The sequence below is a fragment of the Lygodium microphyllum genome, chromosome 12 (assembly GCF_053477565.2).
Source record: "Lygodium microphyllum isolate KBCC chromosome 12, Lygodium_microphyllum_v1.1.10, whole genome shotgun sequence".
NCBI classification, from domain to species: Eukaryota; Viridiplantae; Streptophyta; class Polypodiopsida; order Schizaeales; family Lygodiaceae; genus Lygodium; species Lygodium microphyllum.
The window spans coordinates 42,018,962-42,037,952 of NC_141146.1; the positions used below are offsets into that span (position 1 = coordinate 42,018,962).

General features: G+C 36.9%; 1 pseudogene; it reads left to right on the forward strand.

Annotated features, from left to right (window-relative positions):
- Positions 1-417: 417 nt before the first annotated feature.
- Positions 418-1,680, forward strand: LOC148027676 (uncharacterized; annotated as a pseudogene).
- Positions 1,681-18,991: the final 17,311 nt, after the last annotated feature.

Here is an 18,991-nt window from a genome sequence, read left to right on the forward strand (position 1 = left end):
AGCCTTGGTATATCAAAGTTTCAAGGTTGATGATCATGGTTTGCAAGAAGGAGATATAGAGAGAAAAGATAGAAAAAATGGGAGATCAGCACAGAGGATAGTCGAATGTAAAGTTAAAAATTGTTTAGAGCTCTTGCAGATGGAATCCAATCATCATCGAGAGTGAACACTTGGTACAAAGGTGTATCTCTCAATTGTGGCAGCATACATTGATATTTTTCTATCTCCTATGCTCAACTTGTATGAGTGTGCGAAAGCTACCAGAATGGTATCCTTATTTTGTAGGTACAGAATTCATGTTATCTATTGAACATATATAAATAATTAACTGATATTGTATGTTCATGTTGTTGCTATGGTAGCACCATTATGTCTTATTAATTAGTTGATTTATGATGTTTTATTAGGATTTGGCTCATGTGGATCACCAAGCATGATGTATATACTCTCAAGCGAAACTTCATTAGTAGAGAAAATTTCATGGACATCCAATTGTCATGTCACTTTGTGGTTCTTCTCATAAAGATCTTCAAAGACAAATATAGTCACTTGGTAGTTCCTTTATCATCTATGGGATTTGATGCTTGTGATAATTTCTTTAGTAAAGTAGGTGGAGTGGTTAGCAATGAGAGGTGTTATGATGGTTGTGACTTGTTGAGTAATGTAGGAGCATTGAATAGAATTTCAGAGTTTCAAGCAGGTTCAAATCTAAGTTTTTCGGCAGCTCACTCAAAGCAAGAAAACATATGGGTTGATATGAATCATATGCCTGGCATTCCTTTGGCAAATTTAAATGACTACACAGTTGTGAGTACTAATGAGCAGATTGTATATGCATTAAAGGAGGGTTTAGCAGAAGCAAAGGTCATGTGTTGCGAGCTTGGTATGGAAGGTGAAGCTTCATGGGGTGCCTTATGGGAAGAAAAAGATATCTTAACAATGCACATGAAAATCTTGAAGAAGAAGAAGAAGCTTCATTGGATGATTTTGTTGGAGATGTAATCATGGATACAATATTGGATGTTGATGAAGAGGATACAATTGCACAAAGTGAGCTTCGCCATGTCATGGATTCTATAATTGACAATGAGGAGAATGTGGTGAGCCAAATATCACCTTTTGTGGAAGTTGATAGGAAGACTTTGCGCAAGAGCACAGTTGTAAGCCAATTGAATGGAAATCCAACGTTATCAAATGATAGATTAACAAGGGTAAGAAGTGGAGTATATTTCTCATTTGAGATGAAGTCAAAACCTCAAATGAGTACTTGCCTTGGAATAGGATATGATTGTGCGGTTCTATTTGAAGATATTATACTTAGAGATAATACAAAGCTTTTTAAAAAAAAGGCAAGGTTGCAAATACTAGTCAAGGGGTCAAGAAAGGCATATGGTACCTCAGAAGAGTAATGAGTATGAGAATGAAACTAGTAAATGGTATGAAAGAGACAAGGGGCCCTTTTGATCTTCTAGATCATCCTCCAAATGTGGAGATTCATCTAGCATGGTAAAAAAAACCAAAGCAAGTAGATGCTACACATATGATCTTGTTGATAATCAATCAGTGTCCTTGGAATCTATAATTGCTTTGGCAAATTTGAGCTATGATCCAATATCAAAGAAATATCAACTTGATCCCAATGACTATAAGATCTTCAATGACTATGTAAAATATACATAAGGTAATTTGAAGCACTTAGAGGATAGATAAGTTATGTTTAGGCTTAAACTTCAAAAGATGTGACTCAGATGCTAACTTGTATGTCTACAAGGATGGTAAAAATTCTGCAGTTGTTATCCTAAATGTGGACGACCTTCTTATTATAGGTTACTATAAAGATATAATAAAACAAACTCAAAAGGCTTTGAGCTTTGAGATTGAAATGACAAACTTGGACTTGTTGCACTATTTTTTGGGGAATGAAGTTTGGCAAGAGCCATGAAAGATCTTCATCTCTCAGAAGAAGTATGCATGTAAGATCTTGAAAGCATTTAGTATGATTGAGTACAAGGAGATAGCTACACCTATGGAGATCAGTGCAAAGTTATCCAGTGAGAATACACTAATACTAGTAGCAAACATTGGGAGATATAGGAGGTTGGAGATCTACTTGTGCAACAATAGGCGAGATATTAGTTTTGATGTTGGATTTTTTAGCAGGTTATCAAGAAAACCCTGTGAGAGTCATTGGAAGGTTGGGATACAAGTGCTCAAATACTTGAAGGGAACTCTTGAGTATAGTATCACATACAATTATAATACTTCTCTTGTGGGGTTCTATGACTTAGATTAAGCAAGAGACAATGAATCCAAAAAGTTAGTTTCTAAGTATTGTTTTCTTTCAGTTTGAGAATTTTCTCTTGGATCAATAAGAAGCAACTAATATTGGCATTTTCCTCTACTACTAAAGCAGAGTATAAGGCAGCCTAATATTTTGTTGCATGTGAAAAGGTATGGTTAAGGAGAATCTTGTGGCATATGGGAGCACAAGATGAAGACTCGAGTGTGCTAAGGTGTGACAATTAGAGTTGCATCGCAATTCTGAAGAATCGAGTGTTTCATGCATGCACAAAACATATAGAGATTCAGTATCACTATGCATATGATTTGATCTAGGATGGGATAGTGGAACTGGTTTACTGTCCAATAGAGGAAAATGGAGTAGATATCTTCAAAAAAACACTCACAAAAGATCTGATTCAAGTTCATCTTCAAAGACTTGGCATTGGGCCAAGGAGTTAGTTCACCTACTTGTGGACATTGAGGGGGGGATGTTAGGTATGTTGAATGCCCTACCTTTGTAAGGTGCCATCAATGATCCATGGTGCTCACAAAGTTATGAGGCCCCCATTATGAGGAGAAGCCATGTGTGATCCTGGACATTGGTGGGTCCTGACTTGTATGTCAAATGAGATCTATGTGATTGGATGACCAAAAGGTGACCATTGCGGATCTAGCCTTTGGGTTAGATAGAGTAGTCAAAGCTGTTAGCAACTCAAGGCATACTGCATCGAGTTATAGAGTAATGAAGATATTAGGGACTCCTATTTTGGGTCTGAGGGCCACAGAAGTAGCCCTTGACTAGGGATAGCAAGTATTCCTTGGAATATTCCCTAGCCAACTAGAGGAGGTGCACATGAAATGTCAACAAACACATGTGCACATGAAAGGTCAATAGACACATGTGCATATGGAAGGTCAACAGACACATGTACACATGGAAGGTCAACAAGCACATGTACACATGGAAGTGCAATAAACATAGGTGCATATGGAAGGTCATCCATCATGACCCCCTTCACAAGATATAAAAAAATTTCTTGATCCATGCTTTCATCCAATCAAAGTTATTCTATCTAGCCTTAAGAACTTCGCCTATCTTCTATCTAGATCGCCATCTAAGCTTCACATTGGAAGGACATGAATGGAAAGAGCCATCTTTGTATTAGCTTGTTTGGAGTTAAAGATTTTTTTTTTTCTTCTTTTATCTATTGTGTACTCTCTTTCTCTATCTCTTACTCAAATTCTATTCACTGCACCATGTAATTTCTACAATTTTGATAGGAAATCACACTAATACTAATTTATTTTGCAAAATAATACCCAATGTGCTACATAGTATAGACTAGCATGTGCTATACAATAATTTGTGATGTATAGAAATTGATCTTGTATAGCATAGAGCTATCTAGCACAAATACTATAAACCATACATGATGGAGAAAGAAAAATAGAAAATAGAATTTAATAATAATCTTGATATTAGAAGTAGAAAATTTATATAGGAAGTCAAGAAATGACACCTAGTTTAGCATGTGGGTGTGAGCACAAGTCACATATCCAAAGTAACACAAGCCATTTAGTTAAAAATGGCTTCGTCTACCTCATGGGATAAATAGAACAATGAGCCAACTTTTGTCATGGGAGACTTGATGACCTAATAGGGAGACTTAGGATATAGAAATTCAATTTCTTCACTAGTAAGTGGTACATTGGTACCCTAGACTTCATTCAATAAACTAGGAACATAGTATGTGCCAATCTTTATTTTATTGTCCCATTGTCTCTAAGATTCTTATGTACTTCTTGTTTCCATCTAACGCATCATAGTAAGTAGAATCCAACTCCTTCATTACTAGTATTTTTCATTGTTAGGACCTAAAACAGGCCTAACATTGGCTCTAAGACTCTAGTTGGGACTCTATGCTCAATCAAACTACCCCACGACCTCGAGGTCAGGAGTGTTTGGAGGCTACACACTAATCTAACTAGATAAGCATCTTTATGGCTCTTAATTCAATGAATAACCCTTCCCAACTCCTCACAAGGAGCCCCTATATATATTGGTGTTGTATACCATGTAAAAAAAACACAAGGAGCACCCCTTGGCTAATTGTCGTAGCCCCTCTATGGCTCTCCTACACCTCAAGGATTGGCCTTGAGATGCGCTGTGAATACATAAAGCATGTATGATACATACTCCTCTCTTTTAATCAATTGTTCCAGGAGATAAAAAATAATCCTCACTAAACACTCTTCCAAAGAAACTGATCGCATAATTGTTTTCATGCGATTGCTCAACCATTTTTATTAATTTAGAATACCATTGTGACGGTGCAAAACCATTTCTTTTCATGCTTTCATTCTAATCGTAATTGTTGCATTGCACAGGGTCAACATTGAGCATGCTAGTACTATTGAACCCTTTAATTCTGAAAACACATATATCCTATATGCAATGAGTATTAAAAAAGATCAGATTTAGCATGTAATCGACACTTATTACGCTCTTCTCTCCCTACCATTTAGGGTTGTGCATTCGGTGGTAGGCTTAGAGAGTGTTTTGATGTATTTTTCTTCATAAAGAGTGATAGATACTCACTTTAACATATAGATAGGGAAAAATTGAGACTAAACCTCATGCTTCAACCCTACCATACACCCATGGACACATATATTATTTTTTCCTATTTTTAAGGAGTACGAAAAACCTATTCTTTATTTTTCTATTTATTTATCAATAGATACTAATATTTTTGGATTTCTAATGTGACTTGATTAGACTTGCTGAGAAATATTTTAATCACTCATTTTATCCCATGCAAATGCCATTGACATATCAAAATCCCCAAAATCCACGATTTACCTTAAAACCGTAATTTTACAGGTTTTGCATGTTTATAAAAAAATTAATAGATGACTGATTCTTGCTGATTTTCTTAAATTTTCTCATAAAACATATAATTAATAATCAATAGCAAACATTTTCAACCATTCACAATCAAAAGTTTTCACTTACTCATAAAACTGCACTTTATCTCACACGCATCTCATATTTGGAAGGCCATTGATGCTCACTAATAGCTGATAATGCTCCTCCAAACATTGATCTATACTCCATCATGTCCTAATCGAGATCTCTCAAATTAGCCCACCCCCTTCTCTCATAGATTAAGGCATTAAAACATGCATCAAGAGGAGAGAGAGAGAGGGAAGAGAGAAAGATTGATTTTTGGAATTTCCATTCGGGCAACCATTTCATGCATGAAAGGTGACAATGAGAAGAGCCAAAAAATAAAGGATTTCATGAGTATGATCAGATTGGCTACTTGTTCTTGGCATCTCCACCACCTATCTCATACAAATCGTCATGATAAAAGATGACACCATTTTGCTGATCATCGTCATTAAAAAAGCACCCCTTCCCCCAAAATCATTAATTTTTTGGGGGCCCAAGGCCCCTCCAAAGGCCCATGGCCATGACTATTAAAATCTTACTTCATTTAACTCCCAAAACGCCCAACCTCTAGCAACTTCCATGTCTAGTGACTGATTCAAAATCTGAAAAATCTTGCACATTTGGCTTGAGGTCCGAAACAGTCAAGAAGTTGCCTTACTTTGATCCAACAGTCAAAAAAATAATGAAAATTTTGCAATCAATGCAAATGTTGAAATTTGCATTCCCATCGTCCATGGTCACTTAAAATCATCGGCTCCGCGTCTTTTGCTTCTATCTCAAACTTTAAATTCTAATTTAAATTTAAATCATTATGCTCCTTTCTAACATGTCTTGTGTGTTTAAAATCCCGCTTTCATTAGTGACCACGGGATAGGGCAACTCAACCCATCGAATCTACGAATGGATTTGCACAAATAACAACCATAAAAAGCATCAAGCTACCACAAATCAAAATACATAACAAAGCACATGAACACATCTCTCACCCTACCCTTGACAAGATCAAGGCATGAAACCCAGAAGGGATAGGCCTAGCATAATCTGTCAAAAATCTAGAGCGAGTTACTAACCAACTGCTCCTACATAGACTGGCTAAAAAGAACCATCAAGATGACACTTAATCCTTTTCTTGTGCTCACTTTTATTTTTTCTCCAACCTTCCTTAGTATTTTTTTCCAACTAGATGCCACCCTTAGGAAGACAAGGCATCCGATTGACTCGTCCCCAGGAACCTACCAAGCCCTCACAAAGTAATGATCAACTTCTCTTAAGAATTTTCTTATTTTCATTTTCATTTGAGGGGTTAGAACCCCTTTTTACACACTTCTATATTTTTATAATTCAAGTATATTCAAAATATTCTCTTCTTTTTACTTTGGTAGACTTCTCTAACTGCCTCACTACTAACAAAAGCTCCTAGAAATAGCTACCTAATAGGCTAGCAGAACAACACACTAGGACTAACTTCTAAAATAGCTCTTAGAGTGTTGAATAATGTCTTCAGAGAGGAGGTGGACAACTACTCATACCTCCCTCATGCACATCTAACCCAATCCTGGGACTTCATGCCTTGATTACCGGTCCCCAACAAAAGAAAAATCCCCCCAAGTACATAAACATATATAGCATAGAGAGAAAGTACTCGTAAATGAAAAATATCACCTAAACTTGGCCACAAGAAGCTTCTGCGCAATAAGAGGCCTTCTTGGCCTAACGAAATAATTCATGAAATGACCATTTATCATCATACTACTAAAACAAACCCTTGGACTCAACATAACTCTACTAAGGTTGAGGGCTCCTCCGGCCCTACACTAAATGCATCAAGTTATTGGCGAGGCCCCTTGCATAAATAGCAAGGGATATCTAACAAATATGATGATAAACAATCCTATGCATCCATGATAGAATATGAAGGTGATTAACTGCCACTCTGACTCACAATCCATACTAACCAGCGGTGGCCAAAATAGGATGTGTCAGCAAGAAATCCCCAAAGTAGCCATGTGCTAGCATTAGGAGGAAATTGTAAGAGCACCCCAAGACCACAATTGAAAAAGATATCCTCAACAAAAGTATAATTGCCAAGGAATCTACAAAGTGATTCCATTTTCAGGGAATAAGTTGGCAAGTCACTACCTTAAAAATATGTAACATATCCAAGGTTGCACAGAGGTACATCCATAGAATAGGAGCCCTCACACTATAGGTCCCATTAAATTAATTGATCACCATCTGCGTGCCACCTTTTACCAATAACCAATATACACCACCACATCATGCTATATTCAGTCCCATGATTAAGGCCTTGAATTATGCCTTGTTATTCATAAAAGCAATGCTAAGATATACTCCCATTTTCATAACAACTCTATGATGGGAATATTTAATGATCACACCAACACTCACATGCTTAGTGGGCCTTCTACTAGAAGCTCCATCAAAATACAAAGTATAGACCCAATCTTCATTGATAGGCCACCATGCCATACTAATCAACTTATTCATACTTATGATAATCAAAGTCGATGAGCCATGAGAGAGGGTGTGTAACAGCTACAATCTCCCCTTTCTTGTTGAAATCAATAGGGACACTCATAAGAATCCTTTGACAATGGTAGCAATAGACTTTAATATCCCACATGAAAGACCTGTCTTGCCACTTAATAACTTGATAACTCTTACTCCACCATATCACTCAACCTTGGTGGTAATGCTACTTTAAATACAGATGGTCAAGATAAGGAATGATTCTTCCCATCCGATTATCTTGGTACCTTCTCCAAGTTAAAGCTGAATCTTGAAGGACCTCCATAGACACCAAGCCCAACGTTAGCCCTTACAGGTAGTAAGGCTTCAACTTATTAAAGTTTACCTTATTTTTAAATGCTATCCCCTTTAAGTCTCCTAAAAGGAGTGTAGATCCATTCTTTCCTATATGGATAATTTTATATGGTCCATCCCATTTGGGTTCTAGATTACCAAGAAATAGCTCATAATGAGCATAATAGTACAACACCAAACTAACCCTTCATTCTTTGGGACCTAAAACGGGCCTGACACTAGCTCTAAGGCACTATTCAGGCCTCACTAAACTAAAACCACCCCATAGGGTCTCGCAGCTAGGAGCATCTAAGACTTTGTGTTTGTACATTTTTCATAGTCCAACGAATAACTCTTTCCCCCCACTCCTCAAAGGGAGTCCCTAAGCATGCTAGTATTATACATCATGTAGCACACACACGAGGAGTACCCCTCAGTTGAATCATTGCAGCTCCACTACTATGGCTCTCCTACACCTCGGTGATTGGCCCCAAGATGCGTTGTGAACATAAAGCACTTTTGAAACAAAGTCCACTCTTTTGATAAAGTGATCCAGGAGATGATGTATAAACCTCACCAAATAACTCCCAAGGAACTAAATATCTAGCCCTTTTGCTTGGGATACCTCACACTCTTAGTGTCGGGTCATCACTCATACAAATAGGTGCTATGCATCTAGGATATGATACCATGTGATGCATCAATGCAAAAGTGAATATGACCATCATGCTCAAGCAATTATTCATTGAAAATCAACACGTGAAAGTGTGAATATAATTATTTTCATGACTTCCTTTTCTACTTGATAGTGCTTCATTACTTAGAGCTAGCACCGAGCTTCCTCGTGCTACTAGTCTTTTCTAATGTCAAACAAGCGTAAACTCTATATTAAATGCAACATCAAACATTAGGATTTAACATACTTCAATTGCTCAACAGACCCCTTACCCCCTACCGTTTAAGATTTTGCTTGTGTTGATAGGTGTATGCATGGTTTTTAATGTATTTTTCTTTATTGAAAGTGGTAAAAATACACTCTGACAAAGAAATGGGACCAACCTGAGGCTACATCTCATGCTTTAGCTCCATTATACGTCCACACATATTAATATTATTTTTTCATATTTTTATGATGAGAAAAACCTTATTTTTTATTTTTTATTTATTTATAGAAAATTACATATCTTTATTGATTTTCAAATGTAGAATAATTACTCTTATAGAAAATTATTTTCTTAGCCTATTTCATTCCATGCAAACGGTAAATGCACACCAAAAACTCAAAAACCACATATTTTTTCTAAAACTGCCTACTCTTGAGTTTTGTGTGGTTTGTATACAATTATTATACAACTAATTTGTTATGGTTCTTTCAACATGATTGATCAAACAGAGAATTACCAATCAAATCCAAGCATTACTTACCATTTCAAACAAGAATCCATCATAAAATTGTAAAATCTACATTTTTCTCATAAAATCTCTCATTATGATACACATTTTTTGACATTAGAGGCTCGTTGATGCTCTTCCACAATGGTTGATGATCCATCCAACTCCAATTCACGTGTATCTCCACTTTTGCTTCATTTTTTGAGACCAAAAACGTCTATCTCAGTCCATCCCCCTCTCTTTTACATTAATCCATAAGAATGGTCCACAAGAGGATAGAGGAAGTGATGAGAGAGAAAGACTGAAATTAGATCTCTTTGTTTAATGCATCAAATCCAATGATTTCAATGGCGATGCAGAGCAAAGAATTTATGGAGATCACAGTTAGGATGGTTCCTCATGAGGTTGTAGGTCCAGAAATTCATTTTTTAAATCATGGAAGGGGCACTAAAAAAAACAGCACCCCTCCCTCCCCAGAAAACAAAAAAAAAAAAATTCATACCCCTTCATTCACAACAAGCTTAAACTTAAGTTTCAAAAAAACTAGATCACTTTCGTATATTCACACTTCCTACCAAGTGGATTTTTCGCTTTTGAGGAGACAAGCACTCTCCGAATCAAGATCCACTTGGATGGCTGGCTTCATGACATCGAAATCTATAAAGCTGGTCACCGTCACAAAATTTTTGGCTCTTGGATCCTGTAGTTGCTTCATAACGCAAAACCTTGCGGGGATTAAATGGGGGGTCAAATGGACTTTGATCGATGAACTGAGACTTGCGTTGACTTCGTGGCATCAAACTCCATCTAGAAAAACTCCATCTTATCAATCCACAACCATTTCATTTTGCATGAAAATTTGGTCTTTTACGGCCTCCCGGGCTCTTTTTTGCTTCAAAAATAGCCTTTAAAATCCGCTCTCATTCACAAATTTATATTTCTTAGCTCGAAGGTCGTGAAGCACCTTCATTCTCTTCTTCCCTACCTCTTGACGTAATAGAGCCTCCACAATTAGATTTCATCAAGATGTAGAAGAGAAATAAATCTTTCCTACAATGCTTCTGCTCCACCCAATGAATGATTGAGAGCAACTCGCATAGTGGGTAGCTCTATTTTCAATGGTAAGACATACTCTTCCCTATATACCAACTTTAACGGGATGTGGCATGTAGCTCTCTTAAATGTCGTATTGTAAGCCCAAACTACCACATACAATTTCTTTTCCCAATCTTCTTACTTTCAACACACTATCTTGGATAAGATCCCTATAAGTTATTTATTCATACTCTCGACTTGACCATTTTCTTGTAGATTATATGGTGTGGTTTTATTGTGTTTTAATCTTCAAAGCATCTATTAAGGCTACTATAACCTTATTCAGAAAGTGTGTCCCTTGATCAGACACTAGCTCCTTAGTTGGACCAAAACATCAAACAATTTGCTCATAATAAAATTGGTTGTCTCCTTAGCGTTTGTTGAGAAATATCCAATCACATCCACTATAGCCTCTTTGTAAGGAACAATAAGGCAAAGAAAAACATTTCAAATAAAGCCTTGTGCTTTATTAAAACCACAATTGGTGAATACCATGGTCACTTTCCACCTTTCTCCACCTACCAATACCACCTATTGTAAGCCTAAAGAAGGCACTCATCCACACACTCATTTCAACCATTATTCTCATTCAGTTGTACTTGCATTATGCTTGGACCATATCAATTGTTCTTCTTTGTTGTTACTTATGTCTCATTGTGATTGTCTATTTGCTTATCAGTGATCCTACTTAGCATGCATTCTCAATAATTTAACATGGTATCAGAGTTGGTTTCAAGATAATGAGTCATTAGGCCACTGATTGGGCCATTCCAGTTTGAATTTTTGGCTCCCTCCACTGTCCCACGAATCTCTCACCTATCTCCATAGCCACCCATCTTCAATAAAGCGCTTGATTGACTTTTTTGGCAAGATCGAAGCATAGTATCTCTTGACATTGATCTAGTGACTCTTATATCTGTGTCATTTGACACAATAAACTTTTCGTGTGATCAAATCTTAGTTTTTTAATGCTACTCCAGCATCAAATCAAGGAGGGGAAGACTTGGACCTACAAGATCTTGAAGGCCTCAAATATCTTTGAAGATTTCAAGTTCAAAGGGCATACTAGACACCTAGTATCTGCTGATAATAATCACCTAGTACTTCTTGGCACTTGTGCTCAACTCTTCTCCTACTCAAATCTAGAATTTTTGGAGTTGATTTGTTCCTTATCTTGCAACCTCAACATGGGCAAGGACTCACCGATAGTTTGATTCAACAGTGTTGAATTCCATACATGGCAAACCAGGATCAACCAGATCCTAATGAAGAAAGGCTTTTGGTCCATCACAAGTAGTCAATAGAAGAAACCAAGGGAAGATGCACTTTCAGTCATATGGGATAAAAATGATGATAAGGATCAAGCTATTATCAAGCTCAAACTTGATGACAGCCACATTCATCATGTTGATGATTGTGAAACTTCTCAAGCAACATGAGATCGCGATTAGAAACAATGTTTGGAGCTCACTCAAAATCCTCCAAATATGGCTTACTAATTGAATTTTTTAGGCTTGACATGAAAAGTAGCACCTCATTTGCAACTCATTTGAATTATATAGAAATCTTATTGACACAATTTGTAGGAATCAACTTGAAGATGGATGAAAACATTTGCATTGGAGTGCTTCTCAAGAGTCTTCCACCTGAGTTTAATAATGTGTCTACCACATTAATCAACATGCCAAAGCCGAAGCTTGTGGATATCAAAGCATCTCTCCTAGAAAAAGAAAAGAAGATCAAGAGCAAGGGAGAAACAAGCATCCCAAGAGGAGACCAACAACTCCTCTATGTGAAAGGGAAGAAGAGCACAGTCTATGATTTTTGTAAGAAAATTGGGCATATTGAGAAGTTTTGCCATGCTAATAAAAGATATCAAAGAGCATATCTTGCAACAATCAAAGAAGATGAAGACAACAATGGAGAAGAAGAATAAGAAGAAGAAGAAGACACCCAAGAACAAAAGGATAGGACTCAGCAATCCCTCTTTTGTAGCTCATTTTCTGATAGACTTTTTTAAGTTTTAAATGTGGACTTGCCTAATGTTCTTACCATAAGCTTCTATACTCCTTATGTAACCTTTGCACGCTAAAATCTCTACACAATTAGAGAGGCCTTGTGACAACCTCTAGCTTTGTATGGTTGGTTCTTTCCATGTCTGCACTTAGCAAGGTTCTACTCAAGACAACCTTTGTATACTCAGTGTCTTTCTTGGTTGTGATTGAGGATCGGTGTTGAGAAATATGCAATCACATCCACTATAGCCTCTTTGTAAGGAACAACAAGGCAAAGAAACACATTTTAAATAAAGCCTTAGACTAAGTCATGTATGCATGCTTTATTAAAACCACAGTTGGCGAATGCCATGGTCACTTTCCACCTTTCTCCACCTACCAATATCACCTACTATAAGCCTATAAAAGGCACTCATCCCCACACTCATTTCAAACATTATTCTCATTTAGTTGTACTTGCATTATGCTTAGATAATATCATTTGTTCTTCTTTTCCATTACTTATGCCTCATTATGATTGTCTATTTGCTTATCAGTGATCCTTCTTAGCATGCATTCTCAATGATTTAATAGTGTTATCCTTCATCATTGCTCAAGATTTAGATCACTTTGAGAAGTAGTCAGTTGCTATGATGATATAATACTGTTGGAGGGATTTTAGTCGAAAGGTCATATCCACTGGGGATCAAAAATAGAATGAAGTAGAGAATAGGAGATAGAAGAGAAGAAAATAAATAGATACAAGGTACACAAGTTAAAGACAAAGCTCAATGAATCAAAGCACTATGTATTGATAGGACTTGAAAAGATGAACAAAATCCTTGTCTGGCACTACTTAGAAGTAATCTCCAAGCATTAAATCTCATGGAGCTTCCTTGTAGACTAAAAATGTTAATCAAACACTAACTTCTTCTTTGCTACTTAGACCGCAAATTTGATGGTTCCATGGATTTTGAAATGGGGGTAAAACCCTCAGTCACTTGATTAGAAATCTCCTAGATCACTCATTTTTCTCCTAGTTCAAAGTGTTGTTTGTTGCTTGTAAAATGCAATCACGATGCGCGTGATTTTACCAATCCTTCTTTTTGCATGAAATCTTCAAAAGTAGCTGAAAAAGTAACTTGCTTTTTGCATGCCACCCTATTCTAGAAGTTTTCATAGCTTTTTAGGATATTTACAAGAAATAATATCCAAAATATCAAAAATAGACTAAAATTATTTAAAAATCAAGTATTTTTGAACCATCCATACTATGGACATTGACACTAATGACTAATATGGCATTGACTCTTTAGATCAATAAGAAAGCCGGATGACGTTACACTCTATAGTTCTTCACACTATGTCTGTGTCACGGCATGACAATGCTTTAGTGTAGTCAATGAAGGATGCATTGGTCCAATAAAATGGATATCCCATTTTTCAAGGGATAATGTAGCTAAAATAAAATTTAACGTCCGCTTATGATTCTCCCTGGCATCATGTCTTTGATAGACATCGTAGCACTTGACATAATTGAAAGCATCTTGAAAAATCAAAGGCCACCAATATCCAACACATAGAGCTTTTTGGGCATAGGCTGTCTAGCATAAATTTTCCCACATGCTGAATCATAGCATTCCTCAAGAATAAATGGTACCTCATCAAGTACTACACATTGACGATAAATCTCATCCACACCTCTCCAATACAAGACACCCGCTACTATAATTGAAAAGTGTAGTGCTTTTTGCTACTTAATCTTTCTCTTCTCTCAAAATTTGATAGATCATTCCCAACCTCTCTTGTAGATAGATAATGTGTTATAGCTACATACCAAGAAGGGATGGAAGTTGTATCAATTTTGAATCAATCATCAATGTCACTTCCTTCAGCTATAATTTTCTTTGTCTCCCTAAAATCCACAACACATTCCACGATGCCCTGCAACTTCAATGGCTTACTCCTAATGTCATAATCAAAATCTTGCAAAGTGATTAACCACTTTGCTAAACGATCAAGCGGTTGCAACTTGTTCATCAATAGTCAAAATACGAGCCTCTCATAGAGAATATAGTGCCTAAATTTATTTGTCACAAAAACCATTACAATGCACAATCTCTCCATACAAGTATAATTAATTTTGGATATCCCCAATTTACGGCTAGAAAAGGCAATTGGATGATACTATTTCTCTTCCCAAATTTGGGCTAAACACTAACTAAGGCTATGCATTGTTGCTACTTAAAATATATAGAAGACCTCACCTCTTTTGGGTGATTTTAGAACTAGCACTTTTGCTAATTCCTGTTTCACATCCTCAAAAGATACTTGACATGCTTCACTCCAATTAAACAGATAGTTAAAAGATAATAGGTTTGTCAATGGAAATGTTCTTTCTGTCAATGCATTATAATAAGTTGTGTACCTCTTTTTGAAGTGCATGGCGGGCTCATAATAAGTATAATCTTTATCTTTTCGAGGTCAATTGCAATACCAGTGGAACTAACCATATGGCCCAGTAATAACCCATAAGGCACCTCGAAGATACACTTTCATGGGCTAAGAGCAATGAAGAGCTGCCTACAACTCTCAAAACATTTCCTTAAAATGATCAACTATCTATCCCTTAAGGTGGCTACTCCTAGATCATCAATGAAAACTTTTAACTCCTCTAGGGAGATATCACCAAAATTCTTATTAGATGTTCGTTGCCAATAACCAGACACATTATATAACCCAAAGGCCATCACATGATATGCAAAGATACCAAAGATAGTGATGAACGTTGTTTTCAACTTATCTTTCTTTGCAATAACCATTTGGTTGTATCCAGCAAAGCAATCCATAAATGAATAGATTTTTCTACCCACTAGTTGGTTTAAGATCTAATCAATGAATGGTAACATATAGTAATTTAATCATTTGCTTATTAAGCTCTCTGAAATCTATGTAAAGCCGAATTTGATTGTTCTTCTTCTTTTCCTGATAACAACTGGTGAACACCACTCTCACTGTTGTACCAAAAATATTAGGCTAGCTTTCCATAAATTTTTCAATTTCTCAAATAGCCCATCCTCCCTTAGTTTGAAAGGCATACGCCTTACTTTTTGTCACACTTGGTGGCTACCTTCCTTTAGGGGAATGGTATGAATAGCCAAGCTAGGAGGAATACCTCTCAACTTGTCATAACTCCAAGCAAAGATGTCATGGAATTCCTAAATCGAGGACACATAGTCCTCCCTTCCAAACTAAGCATGGACCCTAATTTAATTGTTCGTGAATCATGCATCATCCCAAGGTCCAACTCAATTAAGTCTGCATCTCTTATCCTAGCCTCTATCAGTTGATTCAAAGTTGCCTAACAGATATCATCTATAGTGGACCCCTGTTTGGATTTGTTACTTGATGACATATTACTAGTAGATGGATCCTCTAATATATCTAACTCTATAGAACATAAAGGAACTCTCTCACTTTGAGAAGATTCAAGGTAGAAATCTACTAATATAGCTAGGCTACCCTACAAACCTAATAATCCTAAAGTCCAAAATTCATTCTGCATTAGTAACAATCACGTGGACTTTAATGATGCAACCTTCAGGTTGTCTTATAACTGTCATTAGCTATTTTGGAGAATTGTAGAGGCATATTTTTGGATTTCTAACCCTAGCCTCTCCATCAATTTGGAACTCATAATGTTGACAAAGGATCCTCTATCTACAATACTATGTTCCACTAATATGCCATCAACATATGTTGCTACTCTTGGACAATGCTTTTCAACATGCTCAAACCAATGATCTCTTACCCATGCTATTCCCAAGGGCTCAATGATATACCTAGTGTGAAGAATCTTCTTAAACTCTTTATACACTCCAGGGATAACTTGATCAACTGTAGGATATTTACATCTAGCTTATAACCTCGCAAAAAGAACTTGCTAAATCAAATTCATGATAGCTAGCAATAGCTTTGGTGCTTCTTTCTTGGCTTTTTCCTTTTTCCGTGGAAATTTCTTATCCTTCTTGGGGTCAACTTTACTATCAATTGCTTTTAGAGGTCTGCCTTCCATGTCATGATATTAGCGACTTGCGTCCCCTTATCGTCTTGCTTAGGATCTCCCTCAACAAGTTTTACCTTGTCTTTATTACTGTCTTTACCATTTTGACCTCTTGTAATGACCTGTAGATTAAAAGTTTCAATACCATTGACATGTACAACTTCAATAAGGCGTACTCCATGGCTAGTAGGAAACTCTTCTACAATAGCCTTCCCTCCTTTCAGGGGCAAATTGGTGAGGTTCTTGACGTGTTACATTGAGAACACATAGCCAATATTGACCTCCCTTTTCAGGGGCAAACTCTCTTTGCAAGGCCGCAAAAAATAAATAAATCATAGTTATGGTTCCAACATCTAGGCTGTCGTACCATACTATAGCTTATCCTTTCGAAGTCATATTAAAGAACATCATTAAATGTCCTTCATCTTGGGTTCAATAGCTAAACATTAACTTTTGGAACTCGTTAATATGAGGTTCTGCATCTTCCTTTGATAACCCATTTAAAATGGGCAGAGGAAATCCTAAGGCTCACAAGTTCGACGTTCCTACTGGGATTGCAATGGGTTGCACCATGATGACCAGATTTGCTAAGGGTCCCTAAACTATGGGAACTATTAGCCCACTCAAAGTGGACTAATCGACTAGGAGAGGGGAAGTCCTAAAACTTCATCCTCCTCCTAATGAACTATTCATAGAACTGTGGTTGCTAGGACCCCTCTCTTGTAGGGATATCAGACCACTTTGCTAATGAGAATATCTCCTAATAATCTTGGCTTGCCATCGAGCCCTTTTAGCTCTTTCTTACTTTTGAAGCTCGGCATGACAATATTTTAGATTTATTTTACCACCTTTTGGCATACACTAATAAACTAGTACCTATCAACAAAGATTCAAAAACCACCCCTTATTAGCAGCTCCTAGCAAACACACCACCTATCACAACATAAAACCAACAGAGGGGTTTTTGTTGAAAGGTCGAATCCACCGGGGATCAGAGGTAGAAGGAAGTAGAGATAGGAGATGGAAGAGAAGATAAAGAATACACAAGAGGTAAACACAATAATGACAAAGCACAATGAATCAAATCAATATGTATTGACAGAACCTGAAATTCTTTGTTTGGCACTTCTCAAAAGTACTCTCCAAGCATTAGATCTCCTGGAGCTTCTTTGTAGAATAAAAACGTGGATCATAAATAACAGCTCCTCCTCTACTACTCGGAACCCAAATCTAATGGCTCTATTGGCTCTCCGAAAGGGAGGTAAAACCTCAGGACACCTGATCAGGGATCTTCGAGATCACGTCTTCTTCTTCTTGCAATTCAAACTGCAGATTTCAGCCTATCAACAGTGATCGCGACATGCGCGATTTCGCCCATCAGTTTTTTCTATGAAAAATCCAATAACTGGCTGAAAAAGTAACATGCTTTTTTGTATGCCATCCTAATCTAGAAGATTTTTTGACTTTTTTAGATTTTTACAATAAATAATATCAAAAATCGGCTAAATTTATCCAAAATTCTAGTATTTTTGGATAATCCATGCAACTCACACTAGTACTAATGACTCATATCACATTGACTCTCTTGATCAATAAGAAAGTCGGGTGATGATGCACTCTAGAGTTTTTCACATTGTGCCTGCGTAGTGGCATGACATCCACCCCCTCTGAACTTGCACATCCTCCGGTATATGCCACCGATGCACCACCCGGGTCAAACACCCATAGTATCAACTTGTTGCTTATCATGCATATAAGAAGGCATCCCCCTAGATCATAGATCAAAATACTCGTCATTTGTACAACTCTTGATCCATACTTAGTACCCCCTCTAGGGTCTTAAGGCCTTGGGTGCATATCATACATTAGAGGTTGTTGAATCTCCATATACATGCTACCAATACACCCATCAACAAATACATAACAACATGCTTGCTCTTTCAAATTCCATCGCATGGGAAGTTGCTTCTGATAACCTTTTTGCTCCTCATCCAACATAAACTGAGTCTCACTTGCATTCAACACATTCTCACCATCATCGAAAATAGTGAAACAATCCATATCTTGAAGCATCTTTGATTTGTCTATCAAGGCCTTTAATAAAGCATTTGAAATAGTTTCCAACTATGGAGCATCATATCTAACATCCTCTAATACAGGCATATCCTCAAGCTCATGAACTATCTCATAGGTAATAACTTTATCCTGCAAATCATGTGCATCTAACTAGTCCATCAATCTCCCTTTGACTCCCTGCATCAAGTAAAACATGACCTTCGTAAATCTCTTCAGATACATTAAGAAAATCTATAGATGCAATGGCTGAATCTTCTAGTACAAGATCTTCCAAGGCATCTGTGCCTGTCTCAATATCAGACTACAACT